Genomic DNA, 27,423 nt, shown 5'->3' with positions numbered 1-27,423 from the left:
CAGCTTTAAAAGGGAAACAGAACATAAAAATGTGGAAAATTTGCAGCCTGATGATGTGATAGCAAAAGGAAAATCCATTTTCAGTAGAGAAATTTAAGCTGGATGCAAAAATTTGCATAGGTAATGAGGAGCCAAATGTTAATCGCCAAGACAATGGGGAAAATGTCTCCAGGTCATGTCAGAGACTTTTGTGGCAGTGCCTCCCATTACATGCCCAGAGGTCTAGGAGAAAAAAATGGTTTCATAGGTGAGGCCCAGTGCCCCCCTGTGGTGTGCAGCCTAGGGACTTGGTGCCCTGTGTCGCCGCTGCTCGAGCCATGGCTAAAAGGGGCCAAGGTACAACTTGAGCCATAGTTTTAGAGGGTGCAACCCCCAAGCCTTGGCAGCTTTCACGTGGTGTTGAGCCAGCAGGTACACAGAAGTTAAGAATTGAGGTTTGGGAATGAACCTCTGCCTAAGTTTCAGAGGATGTATGGAAATGCCTAGATGTCCCAGCAGAATTTTGATGCAGGGGCAGGGCCCTCATGGAGAACCTCTGTTAGGGCAGTGCAGAAGGAAAATTTGGGGTTGAAGCTCCCACACCGAGTCCCTACTGGGACGCTGCCTAGTGGAGCTGTGAGAAGAGGGCCACCATCTTTCAGACACCAGAATAGTAGATCCATCAACAGCTTGCACTGTGAACCTGGAAAGGCTGCAGACGCTTAATACCAGTCTGTGAAAGCAGCTTGGAGAGAGGCTGTACTCTACAAAGCTGCAGAGGAAGAGCTGCCCACGGCCATGGGAACCCACCTCTTGCATCAGCATGACCTGGATATGAGACATGGAGTCAAAGGAGATCATTTTGGAGCTTTAAGATTTGACTGCCTCACTTGATTTTGGACTAGCATGGGGCCTTTAACCCCTTCATTTTGGCCAATTTCTTTTATTTGGAATTGGTGTATCTATCTGATGCCTGTACCTCTATTGTATCTATGAAGTAACTAACTTGTTTTTGATTTACAGTCTCATAGGCTGAAGGGACTTGCCTTGTCTTATATAAGACTTTGGACTATGGACTTTTGAGTCAATGCTGAAATGAGTTAAGACTTTGGGAAACTTTTGGGAAGGCATAATTGGTTTTGAAATGTAAGGACATGAGATTTGGGAGGGGCCAGGCCTGGAATGATATGATTTGTCCATGTACTCATCTAAATCTCATCTTGAATTGGAGCACCCATAATTCCCACATGTTGTGGGAGGGATCTGGTGGGACATAATTGAATCTTGGGTACAGTTCCCCCATAGTGTTCTTGTGGTAGGGAATAAGTCTCACAAGATCTGATGGTTTAAAAAGGGGTTTCCTCTTTCACTTGGCTCTCATTCTCTCTTGCCTGCTTCCATGTAAATCATGCCTTTTGCCTTCTGCCATTGTTGTGAGGCCTCCCCAGCCATGTGAAACTGTGTGTCAATGAAACCTCTTCTTCTTTATAAATTACCCAGTCTTGGGTATTCCTTTATCAGCAGCATGAGAACAAACTAATACAATATTATAGTGTAAGAATAACTATTATATGCACTTGGAAACAAAAAAAAATTGTGTAACAAACTTTACTGTAATATCCACTTTATTGCAGTGGGGGGTCTGGAACTGAACCTGCAATATATTTGAGGTATGTTTGTACAGACTTTATTCAGATTTCACCAATTCTTCCATTAAAGTTATTTTCCTGTTCCAGAATATAATCCAGGATCCCACATTGCAATTAGTTATTAAGTCTCCTTGGTCTCCTCTAGTCTGGCACAGCTCCTCAGTCTTTCTTTCTCTTTATGAGCTGGAATCTTTTGAAAAGTACTAACCAGTTATTTTAAAGAATGCTTCTCATTTTATATTTTCCTGATTTTTCTATATGATTCAATTCCAATTATATATTTTGTACAAGAATGCAAAAGTAAAGAGTCTGTGCCCCTTTTCATGAACCTTACCAGTAAGTGGGTACATGGTGTCCCTATGTCTCATCACTGGTGCTGTTAACTTTTATCTCTTGATCAAGGACTTACTATTTGCCAGGCATTGAAACAAACACATTGCATAGATCATTTTGCTTAGTCTTCACAATCCTATACATTAAACACTATTACTACACACAGTTCATATTTAATGAAACTGAGCCTTTTAGGGGTTGAGGAACTTGCCCAATTACACAGTTTGTAAATAGTGACAGCTAATAAACTTTGATTCTGAGCAGTCTAGCTTTTGAACCTCCCCTCTTAATTTCTATGTATACTGCCTCCCTACACTTAAAAAGTGGGTTTGCCCTTTGTTTAAAACTCATACCATTAAGTTACTACTATTATTTCCCCTACAGCTCATCACTACATACATTACTACTAGTCAGTCATGAGTTATGGTATCTGCAAGTCCTTCTCTCTCAACTCAAAGAGGCATAACAGGTTGAAATTGGGTTTTGAGAATGTTTCACAAGACCCTTAAGTGAACTCAAATGTTTGTCTATGTGCATCTGTGCACTTTAATGCAATCCATATATAAATATATAAATGCACATATTTCTGTTATCAGTGGTACATATCTGGGTTACTGGCAGCAAATCCTTATGGGTCTGCAACAACCTCAATTCTTGCCTCCTCAGAAGAAAGAATTCAGTTGAAGGGCATAAGGGAAAAAATCAGACCAAGGCAAGCTTCAGAGCAGGAACAGAATTTTATTAAAAACTTCTTTCCTTGCTTTAGAGCAGGAAAGAAAAGAAAGTACACTTGGAAGAGACCTGAGCAGGTGACTAGAAGGACAAGTGCTGGGTTTGACCTTTTGAATTGGAGTTTTATATGTTAGCATATCTCTGGGGTCTTGCATCCCTTTTCCCATTTTTATTCCCTTAGGGTGGGCCACCCACTCTGTGGTGGCCTAACACTTGGAAGGTGAACATGCGCAGTGTGTTTAAAAAATTATACACGTGCCCACCAAAGACATTCTTCTCTTTCTGGTGGAATGCCCCCAGTCATACTCTGCCATTTTGTCTCCTAGTATTCATGCTCGAGCTCACATGTCCAACTCCTGAAAGCTGCCAATTACTAGTTACAGTTGTTTCTAGTCTATATAGGGAGACTTCCTTTCCCTGGTGCTGACTGTAACCAGTTATTATTTTAGAGAGACAGTTAACAACAGCCTGACCATCACCTGACATTCACCTGACTTTCCTGGTGGGGGAGTAGGGGACCCATCTGCTGCCCCACTCATGGCTAACTACCGACTGTAATATTTTTTCTCCAAGAGTCCAAGACCCCAAATTTTTGGTGTGAATGAATGAAGGCCAGTGTTCTGTAACTACTCCCTGCTGACAGAGAAGCAATGGTGGTGGTTCTGTGGGTCTTGGCCTCTTGCTAGCTGTCAAGGCAGGAGGATGGCTCTTTGGGTTGGTGAAAATGGTATCCAGCCAGGTCCAAGGAAGAAAGGGGTAGGATTTCACCTCTGTCCTATCTCACCAATAGGCAGTCCAAGGATTCCCTATAGAAGGATGTCTCTTGAATATTGAGAGGACAGTATTCCTCACTGAGTATCATCTGGAGCTTGATGCCCTGAAGATGAGAGGAGATAAATCAGGCTATTATATTTAGAAGAATGTTAAAATGCAAAAGGGGGATGAGGGCAGTTCTAAAAATCCCAAGGCTGCCAACACATCAAGGTAGCTGATGGCTACAGTCATGCCTAATAAGACACTGGGTGCATGGGGTTGCTAGCCACTTCCTGTGTGCCCAGAATTAGAATATTGATCCAGATTTTTACATTACACATCCCTTTTGTTCATTCTGAGTTGCAGCCAGAGATCACTGGCTGGTTCACAGGAATAATCAGGGTTAGTCTAAAATGCAGACAAAAACTTAAAACCTGCTGAGACTAGAGTCTAATAACAGGTGTGCCATAATTTTTGAAATATAATTTGTCTCTCTCTAGTCCTCATTTATTATTGAAAACAAATTATAGGACGGATTTGTTTGTAAAATAAACTTTAGTCTCATTATACTTGGCCTGATTATTTATATAAAATGCAGCAAGAATAATTATTTTTCATGTAGGCTTTTAAAATTTGCTTTGATGGAAACTTGTTCCATGAGAAGTCTCAAATAAGATTTCTTTAAAGTCAAGCCCAGCCATGAATGTGTACCCTCAAGTATGTATGAGTTGGGTAAATTCTTCTCTTCTTGAGGTTTCAAGGTAAGTTGGGGCTTCTGGGCCTGTTAGAACGTGACATTCTTTACTTACCATAGGTCAGGTTACCCTGTACAGAGACTGTGGAGACAATATGAGGCCGGTTTTCCCAAGGGGCTTTTATTGGCTTTGTAAGTCAAGTTTAATTCCTTAAAGGAAAGCATGCCATTCCAGTCAAAGCCTTTGAAAGATAACCAGTTTCTCCAATTGTGTCCTGTTTCAAAAGAAAACATTCTTATTGCACTTAGGAAAACAACTAGATTCCCATAAGTTAAGAATACTCACAAATATTTTCCACATTCTGGAGAAATCAGGTAGAGAAGAACGTATGTGCTCCAAAGTTTGTCCACAGGAGTATACTATACTCAATTGTTAAAAGCTATAAATAACTCAAAGGAAAAGTTTTCTTGGCTCTGGAAAAAAAAAAAAAAAAGAATCAACATCATTTTAAGCAAAAAGCCAAAAAAAGATTACTTTAGTCTCCTATTAGTTTAGTCCATTCAGTTAACCCCAGTTCTTCTTGATATTCACTAACATTTTAGCTCTCCATGTAAAATAAGTGAATCCTGAAAGTTTCATTTATTTTAATGTCATAATATCCAAAGTTATCAGCAACTTGCATCCAAAAGCACCTGTCAAACTCCTATAGCTGATTATAAACCATCTTTTGAAGAGGATTAAAACAAGGCAACAATTGTCAGTGAATGATAAAAAATCTTAGGGCAGCCACAATTAAAGACACAATTGACATGAAAATTTGTTACCTCTGTGGCACACAACAATTTTATATAACAATTATAATTATGAATAACATAAAATTAAGTGATATCAGAATTTCATACTTTTGGAACACATGCCAATAACATTTATACAAATACAGCCCAAAGAAAGCCAAACACCATTTCATATTTGACAATGCTTCCTATATGATTTTTATACAAAATAAACCAAATATGTAATTTTTGGACTTTAGAGGACACAATATCTAAAAGATTAATTAAGTTAGAAAAAATATATAATTTATAATTCTGTTTTGGAAAATTTATCAAATATCAAGGGTTTAAAAACCTTAATATTATAAAATCAAATCCCAGGTTACCATAAGTCATTTACTTAGCCAAAACAATAACTTAGAAATTTTTTTAAGGCAAAAATCCTATACTCATTAAGAGGGAAGCCAGCTTTCCAAACAACCTGTCTCTTTTTTCCTCTTCTTTTTCCTATAGTTTACTCAAAAGGCAAACAAAAATCTTCCATTATTTCTTAATATTACACGAAAACCTTGTTCAAGAGAGAAAATCAAATTTTACATTTGCATTAGTATACTCTTGATGTTAAATCCAATTTTTAATAAAACCTTGTAAGCAAATCTATTCAGTTTAAAGCAGTTTGATTATAAGGTAAGATTCTTATAAACCTTTTATACCCCTTTACAATATTTTGTTAAAGAGTAGGACAGAGTTTTAAGAAAACTGTGTTGTGTGTTTATTCTGATATTTACTATACGAATAAACTGAATAATGCCCCTTTAACTTTAGCCAATATGTTCACAAACAGAATTTCTTTTACATGACTAATTTGTTTCTTATAAACCTTCCATAACATGTCCAACCCTTCAGGTTTATCCTATCGAACTTGAAACAATCCTTAACCCTTTTAATCTAGGCAAAACAATCCACAGTCCCATGACTTCTCATAATCTTTATCAAAAACTTTACTTTTCTCACATACCTTGTGTGTAAAACTGTTTCTTCAGTAGTCTCAATTACATGTTAGAATATCAACTCAGCAACTTTTATTTTCAGTGAAAAACATGGTAAGTAAACGATTTTAGTTATGTACCACCCATGGAGCCTAGGACACCAGACAGAAGTGTCAATAAGGTCTGACTCTTTCCCGCATAGCCAGAGGCTATGGCTAACTCCACATGTCCTAGGCTTTACCTAGAATCTAATGGCTCTAAAGCAGGTAAGTTGAACAATTGTCAAGTTAAAGAAGCAGTTTATAACATTACAGCATTTGGCAAACCTAATATTTGACCTGATTTAGACCAAATGTCTAAATGTTGAAGACATTCCTTTTTACCAATAATTTTTAAAACTGTCTTTATTCGCTAAACCTCAACTGTGAAAAGCTATGAATTTTACATGAGCTAAAGTTATGTGAACTAAAGGCATTACAGTTCTTATTTTTCTAATGATATTTGATTTAAGTGCTTCTTATTTTGTAAACCAATTAATTAGAACTCCTTTATATAAACAACGGACACAACACATGTAAATACATAGACGGACAGAAGATTCAATAGTTGTAAGATTTTTCATTTGCCAGTTTTTAAGTTTCCTAATTGTATTACTGGCTTTAGGCTGGAGCCCTTTGAGAAACAGGGCTGGGAAAAGATGCAGTTTCCAGAACCTGATAAGCACAGCTGGAAGACAAAACAGATCTCCAAACATTGAGGGTCCTTTTTATACCAGATCCTAGATCCCCAAAAGGAGAATCAGCACATTTTGTACCGGAGTCTTCTCTCTCAATGGGAGGTGGGGTGTCTCTACATCCTCCAGGTGGCCAAGAGCATGCTTTTCTAATCTAAATGCCAAAGAACCGAGTATCCCCCATAACTGCCGTTAGTCATCCATAAAAGCATATTTCCTACTTAGTTATTACCACAATTCTGTCATAATGCTAAGTAATTTCTGATACTCCCGAAAGCCAAAAACATCAGTCAGCACAATGCAAAATATAACAGAGCCATAGGTTTTGAGAAGAATCTATCCACTTTTAATTTCTGGAGTTCCATGAGGAAAACAGAGGTTTTTTCCCTGAACTGGGTCTGTGGTACCTCCTCTGTCTTTCCCAAGGAGTCCCAAGCTGTTAGAAATTATTTTGGGTCCTCTCGTGTGTGCATCAAGAGTGGCAATAAGATGAAATGGAAAAAAAATTAAGTCAACTGAGAAGAAAAAAACTCCTTTATTCAGAAAAGTGAGATTCAAGAAGAGAAAAAACAAAGGCCTTTTAAGTATATGTATAGCTGGTATATCTGCTTTTAATGAAGCTGACTTTTTTTTTTTTTTTTTTTTTCCTTTTGAGATGGAGTCTCCCTCTGTCGCCCAGGCTGGAGTGCGGTGGCACAATCTCGGCTCACTGCAAGCTCCGCCTCCCGGGTACACACCATTCTCCTGCCTCAGCCTCCCGAGTAGCTGGGACTACAGGGGCTCCCCACCACGCCCGGCTAATTTTTTGTATTCTTAGTAGAGACGGGGTTTCACCACATTAGCCAGGATGGTTTCTATCTCCTGACCTCGTGATCCGCCCACCTCCGCCTCGCAAAGTGCTGGGATTACAGGCGCCAGCCCCCGCACCCGGCCAATCAAGCTGACTTTTAACCATAGAGCTCTTAAAAAAGAAGTCGTTTTAAATCTCTTGTTACCCAACTTTAGCCAGGCCAAAAATGGCCAATATTTCTGACCTTTGAACTTTACCAAAAGTTGCCTCACATATGAAACCAATAAGCCTTGACTAAGGTTATGACTTAACCATGAATGTACAGGGTAGAGGTGGTAAACAGTTTTTATAAGATTTTGAGTCTGCAAAGGTGGCTAAGAGAAAAATTCAAGAAGGGCAGTCAGAAGTTGTCATGGAGGGGCAGAGGATACAGTGGTTTATAACATTCTTACAACTGCTTTGTACAGAGAGAGAAGCCAGAAGTATGGTATGAAATTTTTATCCTTTTGCCAGCATGCCAGGCTTCTGGGTTCCCTTTCCCTGAGCAGTTCTAGTGATCCCGCTTGCCACTCCATAGCCTTCATGGCCAAGCCGCAACACAATGGAAAAATCATTTTCCATTTCACAGAAGGCTGTGTAATTCCTGTAAAAGGGGAGCAGATAAAGTGCTTTATCTGAATACTTTAGAAGTTATCCCTCCTCAAGAGATTGCTCAGTTAGATTTTTGCTAGGGCTCTTCCAATGAAGTGTGGGCTATTTCTAGACCCCTGGGGGAGGACTGCCTAGGTTAAAGTTACTGGTTAACAATTTTGGTAGCTTTCCCAGGGGGAATTAGGGCTATTAGAGAGAAAGATGAATTCTGAGGTTGGGTAAATAATAAGTGAGCACCGATCTTGGAAATTACATTTTTACCCCAAGTAGGTGTGGGGAAATAATGACCAGGGACCAGTGGGAGAATGGTAATTGGGCCCTCAAGTAACATAAAGGGGTATGAATCTTTTCTTTTGAAGGGAGGGGATGCCATTTGCCCCACCGAACAGAATTTGGAGGAGAGTTGCTCAGAGAAGGGGGTTAGCACAGAGTAGGCTGCTCTTGAACCTAAAAGGGAAATTTATCATTTTACTTTCGTCCTCCAGAGTTACCTTCAGCTTTGTACTGTAGGAGTGTCTTTAGGGCAACCTGGAAGGGGCTAGCCAACTTTTAAAGCAGCCAATAGTTGAGCCTGCCTCTTGTCCTTGCATTTCTCCTTTTTCTTAGCCCTGTCCTCCTTATTCTACCTTCCGTTATAAAAGACTGAAGAGGCTACTCTGAGGACCTCCTGCATAGCAGCACAGGGTCCCAAGACTGACATTTGTCATCTTCTCCCAGTTCATTTTAAGTCAGACAATATTACAGGAGAGAAAGCTCGTTTTTTTAAGGTTCAGGGAAATCAAACTTTTCCCCGTTTGGGGGAATCCACCCAAGGGGCATGTCCTGTGGTATGGAGATGCAATGACCTATCTGCAAAGAGAAAACAGAAGAGAAAAAAAGGCAAAAGAAAATAGAAGGTGTCCCCCTTTTTTTCCTATTATCCTGAATGGGGAGTCCCACATTGTCCTGGGTTCCAGAATGAACCAGTCTTACTGTGTACCCTTGGTCCCATATAATCACCATTACCCACTTGAGAACAGAGAAGATATTGAAGTGAACACTGGGCCCCTGTCCATCCTTGAGGTTTCAAAATTACCCGTCTTACTGATGGCAGTGGGGGACCATCTAGAGTGGCCACTGACATCATGCTGGGTGCAGTGGGGAGGCTTGAGCAGTGGTGGCAGGAGTGGCTGCGGGAGCAGCAAAGGCGGTGGTGAAACTCCTGTGCCACATGTCTCCTGTGCCCTGAGGAACCCAACTGCATGACCCGCATTCTTGTGTTGCTGGGTGGGACCCACTCCCAGGCCCAGAGCCTCCACCGCTCCAGACCCTGATCCCCTGTTGCTACTCTCACCCGCTGCTGCTGCGGAGAGGGCATGGAGAGGAGGCAGACAGTCTCTGGAGCCCACCCCTAGGAACCTTCCGGAGACCCCCCTTCCGGGGGCCACCACAATGGGGCCAGGCCAAATCACTTGCTAGTGGGGGAGCAGTGCAGTCGGGAAGAGAGAGACCCCAAAATGAAGCTGGTCCAGGGGCAGTGACACACTTGCACATGGAGCATGGGGGCCAGGCCTGGGGTTTGGAGCTGGGGCCATGCTTCAGGGGCCCAGGATGGGAACTGGGAGCAGTGTCCACTTCGGGGACCTGGTCAGTGGCACAGCCACAACATTCACCCCACTGAGGGCGCTGGGTTCCTGTGCCTCGGAAGGAGGCTCTGCATGGGGCTGCCAGGGGCTGCATCCCCAGGGTCTGCCCTATATCAGGGTGACTACCAATCCTGGCACTCCTGACCGCCGGGACCAGGGCCCACGATTCGCTTCTAGAGGCACTCCCTGGGGAGAACCATGAGCCAGATGAGGGGAAGCCCCAAGCCACTCCTGAATGTTGGAGATTGGTAGGAGCTCACGGTGACATTGCCCCTGCCCTGGATGCCAACCTGGGTCCACTGAGGACCTGGAGCCCCTGTCCCAGGCTGTGAAGGGGCATGACCAGGGCTGCATGCACCAAAGAACCAGCAGGAGCTAGGGACAAGTGAGAGCCCCACCATTCCAAGTTGGTGAATCAGGAGCTCCCCGGGTGCAGCTACAGCCACCCTGCCATGGCTGTGGCCCCAAGTATCTCTGCACTCTCAGAAACCTGGGAAGGCCCCTCTGCCCCCTACGTGATTGAGGATGCCTGCTTCCACTGCCTGGCTTCTCCCTGCTGTCAGCATCTGCTCCATTCTTGGAACAAGGTTAGGCCTGAGCCAGAGTACTGTTGCAGCCTGGCTGGGTCTGCACATGCTCAGTTTAACACTGACATGACAAGCCCCTGCCACCTTGGTCCCCTCCAGACACTGAATGTCGACAAGCACAGGAGGGAGGCCGGGAAGGTGCTGAGGACTGCCCCGGGCTGGCCTGCAGGTGCCCCTTGGCATGAACAGCCTGGGCACATTGAATAACGGCATGAGGCAGACAAGCTTTTAGGCAGAAAGGGGTGGGTCCCTGCTGAAGCCCCACCTTCAAGCCAAAGAGGACTTAAAGCCTGGGTGCCGGGCCACCAGTCCCATGGACCATAGGGGGAACTTGTAGTGCTTTTCCCTGGGCCCTCCCATGGCTGCCCAGTGGGAGGCGTCAGACTCAGCCACACTTGAAGACAGGATGGAGAGGCAATGGGGAGATAATGGGATGACCTCACTGCAGACAGGAGCCACCCACTTTAGGGCCTCCTCTCTGCTAAGAGCTGCAGAGATGATGGGATGACCTGCTTGTAGAGAGGAGCTTTCCACTCCAGGGAGTTGAACACTCAATGAGATGACCTCTCTGCAGAGGGGAGCTTCCTACTCTAGGGTCTCCTCTCTGCTAGGAGCTGAACACACGCCAGGACACCCTGACTGTAGAAAGGAGTTATCTACTGCAGGTCTCCTCTGAGGTGTTCTATCACTCAATAATGCCCCTTTTCGTCTTGCTCACCTTCCACTTGTCTGCATACCTTATTCTTCCTGGTCACAGGACAAGAACTCAGGACCACTGAATGATGAGGCTAAAAGAGCAGTAACACAAACAGGGCTGACACATGCCCTTGCTCACCACATTGCGAGAGAAGATAAAAGTTGGGGCCCTTTGGGGACCCCAGATCTGGGAGCTCCCCAAGCCAGGGCTGTGACTCCCTCTTTGGGTCCCTACAGTTCCTGGTGTCTCCACGCTTCTGGACACCACTGCATTCCATGGCGCCAGCCTAGGAAGCTGCGTGTGGTGCACCTGGTCCAGCCACAGTCTCTCAGACAGCCAACACTCGTGTCAGCACCTGGAGCTGCCTATCCCACAGCAGTAGCCGGAGTGTCTCACTGGGCAGTGGCTGGACCCCATACTTGCTCACACACCCCTCGCTGCTCCACACCTCACTTGCAGTCTCCCTTGAAAGCGTGGGATCCAGGCTGGTAGCATGAGATGAGGGCAGATCAAGTGGGCGGAATGGGCCCAGTGGGCCCGAGCAAAACTTGGGCAAAGGCGCCACCAGTCACAGAGATTTCTGGCCAGAAAAGTAACACCCCAAAACCCCATAACTTTACCTTGTACCCCATAACCTTTCATCTCTGTTTCAATGGTAATCTGTTAGCCTGGGACAACCCTTAATCTCTGTCCTATGGATCTCTTGTGTCTTCTGCCTTCGTCCAGCCTATATCCTTGTTTCCATGACCTTATAGTGACTCTCACTCAAAGCATTTTAGTAATAAAATGATTATCTTTTTTCTTATAAGTCTGCTTTTCAGCTAATTACTGCAAGGGGGTGGACTTCCCTCCCCCTCCCTTAGAATATTACTTTGAAGCTCTTGATGTATCTTGAGAAGGGTGCGGAGGTAATTAGAGAAATGGAGGCTATAGGAGGAATGGAAGGAAACAAGAGGAATACTCATGGAAAGCCTTCATATGCTCATGAAAATAGCGGCCCTTGGATGCAAAAGGGCAAAGTTTATTCACCCTCTGGGCAGAAAATAGTAACCTCTGGAAGGCACGGGGCTGGCATAAGAACTTGCAAATAAAGGACAAATTCCCCCTCCTCTCAAAGTGGTGCTTACTCAAAAGAAAAAAACAAAAAGAAAGTAGGTGGGATCCTTAAAGATTCAGAGTGAAGCCCTATGCAGGTGAACAAACTGCTTTTAAAAGTCACCAAAAACTTGACCCCAGGGCATAACAGAAATAAAAAGCATATGGCAAGTTATAAGATGCTGGTAGAGCTAGAATTCCACTTAGGGTCTGTCTAGGCCATACACCAGCAGACAGAAGAGTTGGAGGTCATCTGAGCTGGTAAAAACAAGTTAAAATCTCAGGGGATATCTTTAAGGGAGTCCATGTCTTTCCTGCCACAGAAATGCAGAGAGTAATGGCGAGTGTGTGTTTAAGAAGTCATGTGGCATGCAAAGTGAAAGCAAAGAGGTGGACTTGCGCCTGAGGCAGATGGTCTGTCAGGTGCACAAGGCCATTTCAGAACACATATAGAGAAAACGGGAGAATGGGTCATTGGGCCATGCAGGGTTTTGGAAAAGAGCTAATTTTAGTCAAAAAACAGAGGAAACCCCAAGACATTGCATGCTTTTAGATCTTAGCCTCACCACTCTTTTGAGCCTCCTTTCCACAAGGGTCATCAGTGCCTCAGATCTACTTGGTGTGGACCCTAAGGTCCTTCCTACCTTCAGGAGCAACCCATCATGGTGAGCTGAGAAATTAGCTGTGGGAAACAGAGTTACTTACGGCCAAGAGGAATTGTTCTGGGGGATGGTTAGTGAGTAGGAGAGAGAGAAAGGGGAGAAGAAAACAACACACGGGGGTCAAATGCCTCCAGCTGATGAAGGTGAGGCATAGAGATCTCTTACCACTAGGGAACAATCCAAGCCAAACAGCATCAAATATGTTAAGGGTGCAAGGTATCCAAGTCACATGGTACCAATACGTTAGTGGTGGAGAATATCTGCATTACCAGTGGCACATTTTTATGTATCTGCAGCAATCTCAATTCTTGCCTCCTCAGAAGAAAGAATTCAACTGAGGGGGCATAAGGCAGAAAAAGAGATGGAGGAAAGTTTCAGAACAATAGCAGAAGCTTATTAAAAAGTTTAGCGCAAGCAAGAAAGGAAAGTACATTTGGAGGAGACCCAAGTGGTTGACTTGGAGGACAATCGTGGTGTTTGACCTTTCGACTTGGGATTTTATATGTTGGCATACTTACGGGGTCTTGTGTCTCTTTTTCCATGATTCTTCCCTCAGGGTGGGCAACCTGCATGTGTGGTAGCCTGGACAGAAGACCCTGAAAGTATGCCAACATATAAAACCTCAAGTCAAAAAGTCAAACACTACACTTACCCTTCAAGTTGCTCACGTGGGGTGTGTGTTTAAGAAGTTTTATGCGGCCGGGTGCGGTGGCTCAAGCCTGTAATCCCAGCACTTTGGGAGGCCGAGATGGGCGGATCACGAGGTCAGGAGATCGAGACCATCCTGGCTAACACGGTGAAACCCCGTCTCTACTAAGAAATACAAAAAATAGCCGGGCGAGGTGGCAGCGCCTGTAGTCCCAGCTACTCGGGAGGCTGAGGCCGGAGAATGGCGTGAACCCGGGAGGCGGAGCTTACAGTGAGCTGAGATCCGGCCACTGCACTCCAGCCTGGGCTACAGAGCGAGACTCCGTCTCAAAAAAAAAAAAAAAAAGAAGTTTTATGCATGCCCACCTGAGACTTTCTTTTCTTTTCTGGTAGAAAGACCCCGGAAGGTCATACTCCGCCATTTTGTCTTTTAGCGTGCATGCTTGAGCTTATTCGCCCGACTCCTGAAAGGTGCCAATTACCAGTTACAGATGTTTCCTATCTATAGGGAGACTGCCTTCCCCTGGTGCTGGTTGCAACCAATTATTATTTTAGAGAATCAGTTAGCAACCACCTGGCCATCACCAGATGGTCACCTGACTTTCCTGGTAGGGGTGTAGGGAGGGCCTTCTCCTGCCCTGCTCATGCCTGACTAACTACCTACTGTAACATTCCCACTTAATTCCAAAGGTATATTTGAGAAAACATCAGATACTCTGACTACAGAACCCATGCTCTTAACTACTGCTTAATAATTAGAAGTTAGAATTGATAGTCTCTTAATGTTAAGGCCCCTAACCAAAATCTATGTTTGAGTGAATGATTTAACCTACCTCCGCAACTGGGTTGAGAAAAAGGTACTTGTGAACTGGAGTAGAGTTTTGAGTTTTTTGTTTGTTTTACTTTTACTTTTGTTGTTCAAGGTATAAATATTACCAAGATAAAAGGGCAATTAAGACCCAAGAGGTTTATACCATAGTGAGAATGCAATACTTTTGACTTGTACATTTTATCAAAACAGGTATTTTTAGTCATTTAAGAGAGTTATAGAAAGCGATCTAAGTCATCACGCATTGAACACAACTTCAAGCAGTAATCACTCCTCAATGCTAGTTTCCTATGACTGCAGTAAAAAATGAACATAAACTTAGTACCTCAAAATAACACAAATTTCTTATCACACAGTTCCAGACATCAGACATCAGGCCTGGGTTAAAGTCAAGGCGTTAACAGGACTGCATCACTTTCTGCAATCTCAAAGAAATAATCTGCTTTCTTGTCTTTTCCTGCTTCTAGGGTCCACCTGTAGTCCTTGGCTCATGCTCTCTTCCACCATCTCCAAAGCTAGCAATTGCATTCTGATTTATATTTCCATCATAGTATCTCCTTCTTTGACTCTTCTGCCTCCCTCTTTTATCTTTCAAGACCCCTTGTAATTGGATATAAGGCCCACCTATATAATACAGAATAATCTCCCCACATCAAGATCCTTAACCTAATTACACATGCAAAATCGCTTTTGACAAGTAACAAGTCACAAATTCTTAGGATTAGGATGTTGATATCATTGGAGGACTACTATTCCGTCTTCTACATAATCTGACAATTAACAACTACACAAAAAAATATGAATCAAGAGGAGAATTATTGGATTCAATTAATCTTAAGAGACTAATGATTTTAAGAAGCAAAGCAAGATATTTACCCACTCTAGATTTTGTTCTCTGAAAAAAACGCAAGTTAAATTCCAGTAAATTTCCTGAGCAGACTCTAACTTAGTCTGATTTTCAATAAAAACAAGACTCAATTATCAGTTATATGGCATTCGCAGTACATTAACCAACCTTCCCAGTGAGAACAAGATAAAGTGATAGATAATTTCTTTAAAAAATATATTTTATTTATTAAAGGAGCATGAAGGAATTAAGAAATATTTAAGTCAAATTCTAAAATCCTTAATTATAATTATCAAATAGTTCTTACATTTAAAGCACCAATAAATATGAAGACCATATGAAAAAATTGCAAAATTACATAGAATAAAATAATTTATGAGTAAAACCCAGTAGAATAAATAAGACAACCAAATAACATGGCACTGAGTACCGTTGGAAGGTAATTTTCTCTCCCATTGGCAACATCAGTGAGGGCCAAGTGAAAGTCTTTACTAATACTCCCCAACAAGCCATGTCGAATGACCTAAAATTCCACTTCCATGTTGGTACATTATAACAAAAGACCAAGTAGTGAGTCTAGACTTGCACCCACTTCCAAGTTCTATCAAAAGGGGCCCATCTCCCTCCCAAATAGAGAGTAAAGGAAGGATATCAAAGATAAGTGAATTGGAGACAGGGATCCTTTATATCTGCATAGGAAGTACTGAAAAGACCCTGGAATGACTCACACCTTAATGTGACTAGTATCAACACACAGAAAGGTTTGAGAACTAAACTACAGTGTAGAAAATCACTCTTTCAGAATGCCTCACAAGTGCTACACAAAGTAAACCAAAATAGCACTGCAAGGGCTGTGGATAGTAAATTGTTATTGGAAACACAGCTCAAAAGAGGAGACCAGACTTGCACACTAAAATAAGATGAATCGCTAGTAAAACAGAGGATTTAAATAGAATCTGAAGTCTCATATGCCTAGGACACAATAGAAAATTACTCATCATATCCCATAAAATGGAAAATTACAACCTGAAAAAACAACAGAGGTCAAAATGCAAATGACTTAGATATTGCAATGATCTGGCAAATATTATGAAGCAGAATTTATAAAAATGCTCCAGTGATCTATTATAAATATTGTTGGAACCAATGGAAAAAATATATAATCTTGGCAAAGGAGTGAAAGAAATAAAATAGAGCCAAGTATAATTTACAGAACTAAAAAGTACATTACCTGAGACAAAAATTCACTACATTAGCTCAACAGTAGATTAAAAAGAAAAGAGAAAAGAATCAAGAAACTTGAAAAAAGAATAACAGAATTTATCCATTATGAACAAGAGATAAAAAAATAGACTGGAAAAAAATGAAACTAGCCTTAGAGTCCTGCAATAGCAAAAGACCTAACATCAAAGTTCCAGAAGAGATAGAGACAATACCAGTAGATCATACTAAGTTATAGAGGTATATTGTCATACTTAGAACAACTACTAAGATAAACAAAGTAATGTATAGAAGGGTACTGTAAGTAAATCAAGATAGAATTTTAAAAGTATTCAATTAAGAAAAGAGAAATATCAGAAGGAGGAACAGAAGAAATTATTTGTGACTTGTTACCTTAGTTGGCAAGAGTCTTTGCATATGTGATTAGGTTAAGGGTCTTGATGTGGAGATATTATTCTAGATTATCTAGGTAGGCCTTAAATCAAATTACAAGAAATATTATAAAACACAATAAAATGGTAAGGGGTAGAATCTCAGGCCCGGTAGAATGAGAAACTTGGTTAACTTGCTCTCCCTGTAAAACACTGTAAACACGGTCATGCATCACTCAGTGACAGGGATACATCATAGAGTGTACTTACACAAACGTAGGTGGTATAGCCTACTACACACCTAGGGTATATTGTATAGCCAATTGCTCCCAGGCTACAAAAAACCTGTATGCATGTTACTGTCCTGAATACTGCGGGCAATTGTAAAACAAGAGTAAGTATTTGTGTATCTAAATATATCTATACCCAGAAAAGGTGCAGTAAAAATGTGGCATGAAAAATTAAAAAATGTAACACCTGTGTGGTGCATGTACCATTAATGGAGCTTGCAGGACTGAAAGTTGCTTGGGGTGTGTATTAGTCAGGGCTCTCTTAGAGGGACAGAAATAATAGGATAGATAAATAGATAGATATGATATACATATCGTATATATCTATATATCATTTATATCATATATATCTGATATATCATATACCATATATAGATATATTTATGTAATATATATCTATATGATATATAGATATATGTGATATATACTATATATAGATATATCTATATGATATATGATATGATATATCAATATATCTATATACAGTATATATCATATATCATATAGATATATCTATATATAGCATATATCATATCTATATATCTATATCATATCATATATAGATATATAAGATATAGAGATATCATATATAGATATTTACCTATCTTATATATACATAAATCTATACATATCATATATATCATATATGTATATCTATATATCAGACAGATCTATATATCTATATATAGAGATACATAGATCTCTATATCATATATCTATATATTTATATCATACCATATAAGATGATATATAAATATGCAGATTATATAGATAGATACAATATAGATATATGATATATGATATATAGATATATGATATATATGATATGATACATAGATATATGATTATATGATATATATAGATATGATATGTATATCTAGATATAGATAGATGGTAGTGTAAACCTTCTGTGCAGCCAGTCTATATCTATATATAGATATATGATATATATGATATATAGATATTTATGATATATATGATATGATATATAGATATATATGATATATATGATATGATATATCAATATATCATGTCTATCTATAGTTATATCATTTATATCTATATATAATATGATACAGATATATAGACATATATGATATATGTGATATTATATATAGATATATATGATATATATGATATGATATATAGCTATATCATATATGTTATATAGATATATAGAAATATCAATATATCTATACCTGATATAGATATATAGATATGATACATATACAATATGATATGATAGATATATCTGTAATATATGACATTTCATATACATGGGAATTTATTAAGTATTAACTTACAGGGTCACAAGATCCTGTAATAGGCTGTCTGCAAGCTGAAGAGCAAGGAGAGCCAGTCCGAGTCCCAAAACTGAAGAACTTGTAGTACAATGTATGAGGGCAGAAAGCATCCAGCACGGGAGAAAGATGTAGGCTGGGAGGCTAGGCCAGTCTCCCCTTTTCACGTTTTTCTGCCTGCTTTATATTTGTTGGCAGCTGATTAGTTTCTGCCCACCAGATTAAGGGTAGATCTGCCTTCCCCAGTCCACTGACTCAAATGTTAATCTCTTTTGGCAACACCCTCACAGACACACCCAGGATTAATACTCTGTATCCCTCAATCCAATCAAGTTGGCACTCATTATTAACCATCACAGGGTGAGTCAGTGAATTGCTCATCAATTAATGTGAAGGCCCAGGATATTACTGTATACTACTGTGGACTTTAAAAGCACTGTACACTTAGGCAACATTAAATTTATTTTTAAAATATTTTTCTTTCTTCAATGATAATTAAATTTAATTTTCTGTGACATTTTTACTTTATAAACTTTTTAAATTTTTTAACCCTTGTTTTTAAATAGCACTTAAAACATAAACACATTGCATGGCTGCACAAAAATATTTTCTTTTTTATATCCTTATTCTGTAAGCTTTTATCTATTTTTATTTATTTGTTTATTTATTTTAAGAGACAGGGTTTCACTGTATTGCCTAGGCTGGCCTCAAACTCCTGGGCTCAAGATACCTTCCAGCCTCAGCTTCCCAAGTAGCTGGGACTACAGGTGCATGCCACCATACTTAGCTTTCTATTTTAAATTTATTTATTTACTTACTTTTAAGACTTACTGTGTAAAAACTAAGACACAAACACACACATGAGGCTAGGCCTACACAAGGTCAGAATCATTGGTGTCATTGTCTTCCACCTCTACATCTTATCCCACTGGAAGGTCTTCAGGCGGTAATAACATGCATAGAGCTGTCATCTCCTATGATAACAATGCCTTCTTCTGAAATACCTTGTGAAGGACATGCCTGAGTGTTCTTCTTCAGGATGTATCACTCTTGTCAGAAATATGTCCATGGTTAGTTGTTTGGTTTATTTCATTGTTCCATCACAGATTTGCTTAATGCACCATAAACATTCCTCTCTATTAATGGGACCTTTTGTTGTTGGGGGTCCCTATAACATGTTTAAAAATCTTGTTGAGGTCTTCAAAGGCTTCTGCTAAGCCCTTCACTGCCAGTTTTCTTGGGGGGTCTTCATCGTTTTTGTAGTATTGCTTTCAATGAAGCAGATCCTTCAACAGCTTCCATCACTTTCTTCTTGTTCTTCAAGATCATACATCATGGTGGAATGGGGTATGTGTGACTGGAGAGCAATAACTATCACTGAGTTTTCATCTTTGGAGCTCTTAATCACCTATTTATTTATTTATTTATTTATTTATTTATTTATTTATTTTGAGATGGAATTTCGCTCTTGTTGCCCAGGCTGGAGTTCAATGGAATGATCTTGTCTCACTGCAAACTCCGCCTCCTGAGTTCAAGCGATTCTCCTGCCTCAGCCTCCTGAGTAGCTAGGATTACGGGTGTGTGCCACTATGCCTGGCTAATTTTGTATTTTTAGTAGAGATGGGGTTTCACCATGTTGACCAGGCTGGTCTCGAACTCTTGACCTTAGTTGATCAGCCCACCTCGGCCTGGATTACAGGCATGAGCCACTGCGCCCGGCCCTTGATCACTTTTAATTTTGATTCCAGGTCAAGCTCTCAACCGTGGCTCTTACTGGCAACATTAGCAGTGGATTTTCGACTCTGAAGGGCCATGATGAACAAAATATCAAGAGATTTAAATCAAGCGCAATAGAAAATGATGAAATTAAGAGATTCAGTAAACATAAGATGTAAGAGGTTGCTGCCTGCATAACACAGCATACTGCTTTACAGTACACTTTTTTAATAAGTAAAAGAAGTACACTCTAAAATAACAGTAAAAGTATATTAAATACGTAAACCAGTAACTAATTGTTTTTATTATCAAGTATTAGGTACTGCACATAATAGTATGTGTTATCATTTTATATGACTGACTGCCCAGTAGGTCTGTTTACACTAGCATCACCACAAACACCTGAGTAAAGCATTGCACTATGATATTAGGATGGCTGCAATGTCACTGAGCAATAGGGATTTTTGAGCTTCATTATAATGTTATGTGACCACTGTTGTATATGTGATCTGTTGTTGACCAAAACATCATTATGCAGTACAAGACTGTACAACTAAAACAACCTGATAAACAACTATTTTTATTGCAAAACCAATGAAAATAAACCATTTCAGTACTCTAACAATTAAACAAACCCACAGAACAACCTAAAAAATTGTCTATAAAAGAGAAACTATTGAACCTCAATAAGACAAGAGCGGCTGTAACATTTTTACCTGAGGTTATTTCCACCCTCCCTCTCCAGTTCAGTGGTGCAGGAGTCATAACTGAATGGCATTTCCAACAATGGAGAGCTCTAACTACTTTTGGAGTTCTGTTAGTGCACAATCCCCAGAGAACAGTCAATAATTTATCGGAACTCACAGCTCCCTTAGAAATCTCCGTTCTCAGAGTAGGGTGGGTGCTTGACACACAGCTCAGCTTAGTGAGAAAAAAATGCTATGCCTAACCTAGTACATCACAAAAAAAAAAAAAAATCATAAACTGCTGGCAACATCTCAGCTATCTAAGGCTGTGATATCGATTGAGGCAAGTAAGTACCTGAATGAGAATTGAAAAGCAAATCCTGGAGAATTAAATGACCATAGGAAAAGCTCCAAAAGATTCCAAGGGATTTAAAATGATGCATATATGTATGACAATATGTACATGCCCAGAAGAGGGCAAAACACAAGTCACTCAACTCTGACTGACCTTGCCACCCTGTAAAAGCGGGAAGTGAAAGCTAAAGCCTTTTTGAAAGCTCCCTAAAGTGTGAAGACACACTTTCTCACACAGATTCTCTTGACAAAGGGTAGAAGTCATTTGGGAAGGGCATTTAAGGAAATCTGGCCAATCACTGGCTGACCACTAAATTTACAATGACCCAGGTGTGATCACTAGGAATCCAGGCTTAAAATAAAAATTAGTACTTATAAAAAAATCTGGCAGTAATCCCAGAGGCCATACACTAGAGAGAATATATAATTTAGAGAAATAGTCCAGGAGAGTGCTAAACAAATAAGCATGAACAAAAAACAATAGCACAACCATAAGAGCAAAGCCAACAATCACTAATCTTGGGGACATAGGAATAAGATACCAGAGTTGACATAATATATACTTAAAATTTTCATTTCTGAATAAAAAATTACAAGACAGGGAAAGAAAAAAATATACACCACAGACTAATGGGTATAAAAAGCCACTAGAAAATGGCACTAAGGGATAGCTAGATTTTGGACTCAGTAGACAAAGGCTTTCGATCAGCTAATATAACTATCTTCAAAGACTTTAGGAAATCATGTTTAAAGAATTAAAGGAAAGTATGACAAAATGTCTCCTCAGAGAATATCAATAGAGATAAATTATTTTAATAGAATCAAATAAAGGTTCCGGAGTTGGAAAATATAATAATTGAAGTTAAAAATGGACTAGAGGGGCTCAAAAACATATTTGAGTGACAAAAGAAAGAATCAGCAAACCTACCTGATGGACAAAAAGAGTAAAGAAAAAAACAGCACATCAGAAACCAGTGGGACACCATCAAGAATGCCAACATATGCATAATGGACACACAGAAGGAGAAAATAAAGAAAAGGGGCAGATTAAGTATTTGAAGAAATCATGGCTGAAATTTTGCTAAGTTTGATGAAAAACACTAATCTACTGGTCCAAATAACCCAACAAATTCAAAATAGTATAAACTGAAAGAGAACCACATCAAGACATACTACAGTCAAACTGAAAATGTCAGACAGGGAGAAAAATCTTGAATGCAGCAAAGGACAATAATTTAACAGAAATGAGTTTTTTCAATAAGATTGGCAGCTGACTTCTCATTATAAATCTTGAACAACATATGACTATTGTGGGGTGATATCATCAAAGAATTGAAAGAAAATGACTATCAGTCAAGAATTATAGAAAATTTCCTTCTAGAAAATCTCCTTTATAAAATCTCATTCAAAAATGAAGATGAAATTAAGATGTTGTTAGCATATCAGACTTACAGGAAATACTAGAGATAATCCTTCAGACTGATGTGCAAGGATTATCCACATCAGCCTGATTTCCTTGGCTTCTGGTGAGTACCTCAGGTTGCTTCTACTCCTGGCAGGGAGGTACATATCTGACTTCTAACATACAGAGATCGCGTGGTGATAGAAGAAGCAAAAGAAGGGAAAGGTGCAAGGCTCTTTTTCTCAAGCCGCTCTGGGTGGGGGAGAATGGGTGCAGAGTAGGGGAGGGTGCGAGTATGATCTCATGGGAGTTAATAGAATGAGAACTTGCTTATTATCACAAGTACAAGGACGATAGCATCAAGCCATTCATGAGGGATCCACCCCCATGACCTAAACACTTCTCACTAAGCTCTCTTTCCAACACTGGGGATCAAATTTTAACATAAGGCTTGGAGAGCCAAATATGCAAACTATAGTAATTCCTTACACATAAAAATCTGTGAAAGGGAAATGAATAGAGACAGGAAAGATTAGTAATTGCTTAGGGCTGGTGAAGGAAAAGTAAGATGGAGGGTGTTAGAAAAAGGGTATGTGGTTTCTTTGTGAGGTGATAAAAATGTTCTAAAATTCACTTTGGTAATAGCTGTACATATCTGTGGATATTCCAAACCCAATTTGAAATGTACACTTTAAGTAAGTAAATGGCATGGTATGTAAATTGTATCTCAATAAATTTGCTACAAATTAAATTTAAATTAAAAGAAAAAAAAACTAAATCCTGATTGGAAGACATCTGTATTAGTTTCCTTTTGCTACTGCCACAAAATTATACCAAAAATTTAGTGCCATAATACATCACAAATTTATTATCCTGCATTTCTGGATGTTAGAAGTCAGATATGTGTATCCCTGGGCTAAAATCAAGTTAACAACAAGGTTCTGTTCCTTTTGGATTCTTCAGGAGAAAATCAATATCCTTGCCGTTTCCAGCTTCCAGAAACTATCTGTATTCCTTGGCTCATGGTGCCTTCCTCCATCTTTAAAGCCAGCAATCTCATCACCTTGACCTCTACTTCTATAATCACATATCCTTCTGTGACTCTTGCCTCTCTCTTACATTTTTAAAGGCATCTTGTGAATTAATTAATACATTAGCCACCCCCCCCACCTTCAGATAATCCTGGATCATCTCCCATCTCAACATCATTAACCTAATTCCATATCCAAAGTTCCTTTTACCACGTAGGATCACAAATTCACAGATTTCTGGGATTCACAGAATAGCGCCCTCTACCCACCCCACCAAAAAAGGTGGAAACTATTCTGCCTACCATATCTTCTAAATATACCCTTAATAATTAAATTTTTCACCTTATATATAAGCCATTTAATTATTAGAGGCCATCTTCAAAAGGAAAGAACATGCTTTTATTTGTTTGTTTTGGAGAACTGTTTATTTAGCCATTCGATTTTGACAACAATTAAACAAAAGGCCCAGTCGTCTATCAAGACCTATCAAGAATAATATAAGTGATTTTTATTTCCTAGGTTTTTAAATACTTTTCTTCCTTAATTAAGCAAGTATTCTTTATGTGATTTGTAACATTAATATAAAGGAAGAGAGTGAGAGAAAAAGGAACAGTTTCAGTCAACCTTAATTCTCAAAGCAGGATTAAAGTGCAAGTTTTATATCAGCATCAAGCAATTACGGGTCTGTATTGATGTCATATAGTTCAGCCTATCACTAGTTCTTTTCTCCAGTCAAACAAAAGCTACAGTCTTATGTGGTTACTAATAGATTACTTGGAAATGGTAAATAAAAGAACTCCAATTGGATATTAAGACCTATTGATTCTACCTCCTGGAAATCTCTCTACGGCATCCACTTCTGTCCTTCAGTAATGCCAACACTATAATCCAGGTCACCCTCCTCTCTTACCAGAGTTATTGTAAAAACTTCTTAATTGGTCTCTTTTGAAATAGGCTGAATAAGGAGAGCTATCATTTATGGAGCAATTACTATGAGTCAGAAACTCTACTAAGTGCTTTGTATTTATCAGCTCCTATAATCTCCATCACAACCCTATGAGGATGATGCTATACCCATCTGCATTTGACCAGTGAGGAATCTGAAGATTTCAAAGAGATTTAGCCACTCTGTGTAAATTGTGGAGAGCAATTGTCTAAAGCCAAAGCACATGCTCCTTAACCTTATATTACAGCCCCATAATCCCAACTACCCCTCCGCCTTGCCTTGCAAGCCACACTGTAGCTGGAGCGATGTTTCTAAACTACCAGCCTTCTTAACTTTTTGCTTAGATTTTTCCAGAAGTGCATCATTAACCTCAATGTAAAATCCAGATGTTTCCAGAAGTGCATCATTAACCTCAATGTAAAGTCCAAAACCCTTAATATAGCACCCAAGGCCTGATATTACCCATTCCCTGCCTACATTTCAAGCCTCCTCTGATTTCTCTCCCTATATCACACACACAGAGCTCTTCTTGTTGAACACATTGGGTTCCTTAATGTGACTACGCCTTCTTGACTCCACACCTTTGTTCATGCTGTCCTTGCTGTTGCATGTAATTCGCTCTCTTATTCTGTCCCCTCCACACATACCACTCTTACTTAGGTCAAGTTACAATTCCTTTCCCAGATATCCAGGCAAAGTTATGCACTTCATTATCCACAATATTTAGTCAATCTCCTATGCTAGGATGTGCTTTTTGTAGTAGGTTTCATTTACCTTTTAGTCGCCTCCACTAGACTAGAAGGACCTGCAGGCAGAGATTTGTTTTACTCACATTTACGTCAACAGTATATTGTATGATGTGTGACACATGGTCATCATATAAGCATGCATTCTCAAAAAGCATGTCATCTAAGAGTAACTGGTTTAGGTTACATGGACATCTATAGATATAACCAAGTTTATAATGTATACACAACTTCAAATAACAAACATTCTAAGAATGATATTTTAACCTTCTCATCCCTTCATTTGTGTGTACACAAATGTGGTAAAAAGTCTCTATGATGAACCCCAATATTCTCCACTTCCTAGTATTCTGGCCTTGTGTCATTACGTCCCCTTGACTGTGGGGTGGGCCTACACAGACATGCTTCTCAGGAAAAGAAATAATGGGATTTCACTTCCAAGAGTAGATTATATAAAAATAAAATAAAAATTCTAACTTGGATTCTTCCAATCTCTTTTCTCTCTTCCTTTTCTTTTCTCTCTCTCTCTCTCTGAATTAAAGAGCCATTTGTGAGCATCCCAATGGAGCTGACATCTTCAGCCAACAGCCACATGAGTGAGCTTGAAAGTGGATCATCTCCCAGTCAAGCCTTTAGGTAACTGCAGCCCCAGTTCACACCTTGATTGAAGCCTTGCAAAGGACTCTGTGCCGGAACCACTCAGCTAAGCTTCTCCCAAATTCTTGACTTACCAAAATTGTTAAATAAAAATGTTTATTATTGTTTTCAGCCACTAAATTTTCAGGCAACTTGTTATGCAATGTTATAACTAATGGAGCAGATATGAAACCCGAGGACCATCTGTCACAATCTGTGGGAAATGGTGAATAGAGGAACTTCAGTTGGATAATAAGACCTATTGATTTTATCTGTGGGAAGGAGACTGAGGAAATAAGAACAAACGGAGTGGAGTAGTCCGGGAAAAAAAGGTAGGTAGGGCAATTTAGAAGTGCCAGGTAGAAGACTTTGCCTTTGAAATCTTCTTAAAGAATAATTTATTTTGAGACAGTTTTAAAATTCTAACAAGTAGATATTAATGCATTTGTTCTCTTTTAAAATATAAAGTTCCTCTGGGGGAGCTATCAGCTATTTAACCTCTTGGAAGGAGTGATCTGATTAAATAGTAAAATGGGCTCTAAAATGTGACTCAGTATGAAGATAGAGTGGAGAGAGGAAGAGAGAATTTGGAAGCATGAAGAGATTTGGCCTGGATGAATGATATCATTGAAAAGTTTGGGCAACGAAAGGGGAATCAGGTAGACGGGGGATGAAGGGAGAGAGCACCAAGTGATGGGAGAGACACTTTGTTCACTGTATGTATGCACTGGAGAAGGTAGTTTTGATATACCCCATTTTCTAATGTCTCCAGAATAAGTTTTCCTTTGATTTTGAGCAACATAAAGAAGTGAGCTATTTTATGCATTCAAGACATTGGTTTGTGTAAGAGTCAGTTTTTGAAACTAGTTTGAGTTAAGAGCTCTTGATCTACATACAAAGAATTCCTAGAAGGGGCTAAGATTCCCTCCATGACAGTTAATTTTCCCTTATGTTCATAAAGATTCTAAACTCCATATGGCTTGCAATTTGATTCATAGGATGAAAAAAATCAGATAGGACCAATTTCGTCTCCATTTTTAATCATATATTCAACTTTATTCTAAGCCAAAGAACAAACTCACATTGGTAAGAAAATGAGCATCTTAATTTATTACTTTTTTACTGGGGTGGTGGCACTATCTTGTGCCACATCTCTATAAGTAGAACTGCTGTATTAAAATTTACATTTGGATTTCCAACAAACTACAAAACTATAGTCATCTGTTAAATTATTTAAAATAAGTAACGAAATAACATTCATTAGGAGAAATGCACTCACCTAGAGAGGGGCTAAATACTTTGAAGCTGATCATCCAATGTATCGACAGGAGACAAACAGTTCTGTGATGGATATATTCTTGTTGACCTTGTAAAGTGACTGCCACTAAGCCTCCAAATGTAAATATGCTCTTCTTTACTCTTTTTCTAAACAGACAGAAACTAATCTGTCAGCATGTCAGCTTTAACTAGCCTAGATGAAGCCAAACTAATTTAATAGAAACTGTTCAATAGCTTTGACCGACCTCACGGTGTCAGTTAAAGTGGCTCTATGCCCCACTGTCTTTCATTATTCCCAATTCTTTCATTAGAATGCTTGAATACCAAGTAAAAGAATATGCTGAGTAGTCAATAGGCCCTACGTTTTTCTCAAGGACA

The 27,423-nt window shown here is 39.6% G+C and overlaps 1 long non-coding RNA gene across 1 annotated transcript; it reads right to left on the bottom strand.

The window, feature by feature from the left end:
• Window positions 1-2,679: 2,679 nt before the first annotated feature.
• Window positions 2,680-27,423, bottom strand: LOC105487984 (uncharacterized). The gene is made up of 3 exons (XR_011618337.1): window positions 27,047-27,423; window positions 4,487-4,614; window positions 2,680-3,570 (listed from the first exon to the last, which is right to left on the bottom strand). It is a non-coding gene; the product is annotated as an uncharacterized lncRNA (long non-coding RNA).

This window comes from Macaca nemestrina, chromosome X (assembly GCF_043159975.1).
Source record: "Macaca nemestrina isolate mMacNem1 chromosome X, mMacNem.hap1, whole genome shotgun sequence".
In the NCBI taxonomy this organism is placed as follows: Eukaryota; Metazoa; Chordata; class Mammalia; order Primates; family Cercopithecidae; genus Macaca; species Macaca nemestrina.
The sequence above is the reverse complement of the archived record's forward strand: the minus strand, read 5'-3'. Positions and strand labels throughout refer to the sequence as shown.